The following is a 4,638-nucleotide window of genomic DNA, read 5'->3' on the forward strand; positions in this document are numbered from 1 at the left end:
GTGAACTAGTTTCAAAGTCAGACTGAAGCAATTTGCCAGTCCTTGCACGGCTGCCAAATTTGTACTGGGTACAAATTTGAATCAAACCACAAACCTGTACCCACGGTGCCAAAATAGAAATTGTACCTATTTCCTAATGATATTTTAATCTACTGCTTTTGCTAGGTGCTCAGAGTGCTTCACAATTATTGCCTTTCCAACAAACCTGTAAGATAAACAGCATTATTATAGATGTACTAAAAATGGAGCATGGGCTGGACATTTGACATCCACATTGGCTTTGCCTGATGCTTCCCATTGAGTTCATATCTGAGCTGAGATTTGAACTGGAAACCAGATCATCACTCAGGCTCCTAATCACTGGACTTTACTATTTTCATAAAGCTTTATACATACCGCTGATATTTAGGGAGGATTAGATATTCAGGAAACTATAATGGCTGGACACCATGAAGATACGGGCCAAACTACAAGGGAAAAACTTTTCATGTAATAAGAAGCCTTAAGCAGATCCACAGAATGGGGAAGACAGGCAGCAAATTCTACAGCAGCCATGCAAAACACAGATCCCCCTGAGCTTCACAACTGGAATGACAAGTGTGCATCCCAGTGAACTGAATACAGTACTGGCTAAGTCATCAGTCATGTCCCTCTACCATGCTACATAGTTATAGAATCATAGAATCGTAGAATTGTAGAGTTGGAAGGGATCCCCAAGGCAGTGGCGTAGCATGGACGGGCCACAGGGGCGATTGTCCCAGGTGCAGAATGGTTAAGGGCACAAAATTTTGATAACCAGTGCTGCCTCAATACAGCAGCATGCCTCCGTTGCTGGGCTCCATTGAAAATGGCTTCTCCATACGAACCAGGAAATGACCTCTCCAGACAATGGAACAACTCTTCTTTTCTTACCTCTGCAGCTGCAATCTCTTGGGTGATATGGACGCCGTTAGGCAGTTGAATGTACATGCGTACTCCACCTGTTTCCCTCACACCCACCCCTCTGCGTGGCCCTGGGCTCTGGCAACCCACGCTACACCACTGCTCCTAACAACTCTGTCCCTTTAACAAGCTGCATCTCTCAAGCACACCTATTTTGCTTCAGAGCTAGAAGAGTCTCTGGGAGCCCGGAAGGGCCTCTTGCAACTCCCACCCCCAAGACTAGCAGGGCCCCAGTCTTTCAGAGTAGTGTATGTAGCTCCGTCCCCTCCTCCCCACACCTGCCGTTTAACAATGATGGAAGCTGCTGTCAGCACACCGCGACAGTAATAAACACTCTTCTTAATAACACAGGGTGTCCCTCTTATTAAAATGAATAGACTTCAGCGGCAGAGCCAGGCCACCTACCTCACAGCCTGTTGGGGCCTGCAGCCCTCAAGCAGAGCAGTTTATCTGCTGTAAAATTACTAGTATAACACAGCAGCTCCTCCACTGCACCATTCTTTCCCATGGCACTGCACTTTCTTGGCAGAAGAAACAGGTTGCCTTATAAATGGCAGGCAGGCAGGCAGGCAGGCATGTCCATGCACCAAGGTGAAGGGGCAAACAGCAGGTGAGCACATGGGGGAAATAAGCTGTGAGCACACAAAACATGAATCGTTTAGGAAACGTGCTGTTGCTCAGAGCTGCTCTGCATGCCTTTAGAAAAGCAATAGCGATCAGAGCCATGTGCAACACTATAAAAGAAAGGTTACAAAGGCACCACCAGTACCCAACTCTTCCTAAAGGAGAAACGGTGGAGCAGCAAATGTTGCGCTCGCCCATCAAGTTGGGGCACATGGTGCCCAAGGCCAGCTAAGTTATTTCGGCAGCTGAGCAGAAAATCCCACAAGCATCTCTCCACCTCCCTCGCTGGCAGTAAAAATACAGTAATAACTAACCATTTGGTGCCCTTTCATGGCACCTAAAATCAGTCGCCTGCCTAATGACGGTAGCAAAGTGGAAGCAGTTTTTTTAAAAAAACAAAGTGGGATAGTTTTGTTTCACATTTCTGCTTGTCCCGCACTTTCTAGGCACAGGTCCAAGCAGTTTTGCCTTAGCCCTGCTGCTTTCCCCTGGAAAACCTGCTCTTTAGCGCTAAATCAGAACAAACAGCAACCTGCGAAAATCCCAATTGCCGTTTGTTCTGATTCAGCTCTAAACCACTGGTTTTCCAGGGAGAAAGCAGCAGAGCAAATGGAGGTGCGGATAAGCCCCAAGATGGGCTCTATGGCAGCGGAGGAGTATATGCCCGTGCTGCCCGGGGTGGGTGCAGGAGCGTGCCCCCAAGGGGGGCGGGGCGTAGAGGATGCCCTCCCAGGCACCACAGTTCAGGGTAGAAGAGGGGTGGAGAAACTTCCTCCCACTCCCGCTCTCCTTCTGCTCTCTGCCACCGGGTCAGGCTTGATTCTGCAGTAGAGCTGCTACGGCCAGGCCATGGCCAAGGATAGCGGGCAGCAGCTTTGCTGCTCCCTCTCCCCCTGCTCCCCACTATCAGGTCAGGCCTGACCTGGCAGCGGAGGCAGAGCTACTGCAGCTGGGTGTGCCTCGCCGCAGCCAAGCTGGGATGCTCTCCGCTGCCAGGTCAGACCCACTCACCTGCTCTCCTCTGCCGGGTCAGGTGTGACCCAGGGGCAGAACTGCACCAGGCACAAGCACTGCAGCCAAAGGTCCAGCTCCTTCTGGTGCAGAGCCAGGCTCCGATGAAGGAACCTGCTATGGGGGTGCCTGTTTGCGGCCCCTCTCAAAATTGTGCCTGGGGCCACAGTACCCACCACGCTACGCCTCTGCTCTATGGCAGCTGTTGAAAAAGTGGTGTGGTTTTAGGTGTGGCTGAGAAGGATTGGAATGGCATCCCAATGAAATGATGGGACCCTCGTACCTACGGGACCGCCTCTCCTGGTATGCCCCACGGAGGACCTTAAGGTCCATAAATAGCAACACCCTAGAGGTCCCGGGCCCTAAGGAAGTTAGACTAGCCTCAACCAGAGCCAGGGCCTTCTCAACACAGGTGGAATGCTCTGTCTCTTGAGACCAGGGCCCTGCGGGATCTGATTTCTTTCTGCAGGGCGTGTAAGACAGAGCTGTTCCACCTGGCCTTTGGCTTAGAATCAATTTGATTCCCACCCCCTCTTTCTATTTTCCTTCTCCTCTTCTGAAGAGGTTGCATCTTAATGTTTTAACGCTGTATTTTAATCTTGTTTTTTAAGTTGTGTTTTAATCAACTTGTTTTTATGATTGGTTGTTAGCTGCCCTGAGCCCGGTCTTGGCTGGGGAGGGGAGGGTATAAATAAAAAATTATTATTATTATTATTATTATTATTATTATTATTATTATTATCTACACACCTTTTGTTACATGAATTAGCTGGCAGTGATTAAATCTGCCCCGGCCTTGGCAAATTTGCTCCCATTTAAAAGAAACACAAAACATGGTAACTTAACCAGAAATGAACGAATGATAAACTTGCAAGCCTCACAAAGATAACACTCATAACTTAGTATTCATGTAATAGCCTCTACATATTTGCAGCATAATTCTTGATTAGAGTACATGGCAGAAGATAGACCAGGATTTACTATTGGATCTCTAGGTGTTTTGCTGTAGGTTCTGGAAGGTTCTCTCACTTGGAACTGTTTAAATACAGCAGTGCCTATGGGCTTGTCTACATTTGAACATTATTCAGCTGTTAATCTTCATTTTCCCCATTTGAATTAGACCAGAGGGATCTGCATCTGACTTTATATAGGAGGAGCAACTTCATCCTCCTCCCCCCTGACATTCATACCAGTAGGCATTGCTTTTAATTTGTTGATTCTACGGTGCCAATTAATTACTGATAGGGCATGTGCACAGGTAGCCGCACATGCACCTTGTTTTTGTTCTGGTTGTGTGTTTTTTTAATTGCCATTAAATTGTGCAAACGTGCACAGTCAGGCAATTGTAAATGTGTTTGTGTTCAGTTTTCTGATTTTGTGTAGATCTGAGGGACCAAAAGAATTATATATATTTAAAAGGCTATGATCCTGTCTCATCCTTACGATCATGATGGAAAATGAAGAAAACCGATTGAAAATCACACTTTTCAGTTTGCTGCCCAACATATCCAGTGTAGAATTATTATTATTTTCTGTATTTTCTGATTTCGTGTCTGTGCACACACTTCCTGTTGCTTTGTATGGGGCACTTTCTGTGTGTGAGAGAGTGTGAGCAGGGTGCTTTCTGTGTGATGGTATATTCAGTATAGGTTCTCTGTGTTTTTGTGTGAGGCGCTAAGTATACTTTTTCTCTCCTTCCCTTGCTCCACTTTTCCCTCCTTTATATTCCTGCCCCTAGAATTTTTTAATATGGTTTTCTTGTGCAGTTTTCTGATTGTGCAAATCTGAGGGGTCAAAAGGAGGGAAATGGTTTGGGAAAGAATTGAAAGCACTGAGGAAGTAGTGGTCGTGGAAAGGGGAGAGGCAGCAATTGACAGCTGATCCATCTACCCCAAAACACCGAAACAAATTTTCTGCGAACCTGATCAGAGTGATTTGGAGCCTGATTTTCCCCAAGTAGTTGGATTATCACTGTCTTGGGTTGTTGCAGTTTAGGGGATGATGCAGATTACGGAAAATAGAACGCAAACAGCTGCAAACATATACAAGTCCAATGTCTTT

The sequence above is a fragment of the Podarcis vaucheri genome (assembly GCF_965113315.1).
Source record: "Podarcis vaucheri genome assembly, chromosome: 1".
NCBI classification, from domain to species: domain Eukaryota; kingdom Metazoa; phylum Chordata; class Lepidosauria; order Squamata; family Lacertidae; genus Podarcis; species Podarcis vaucheri.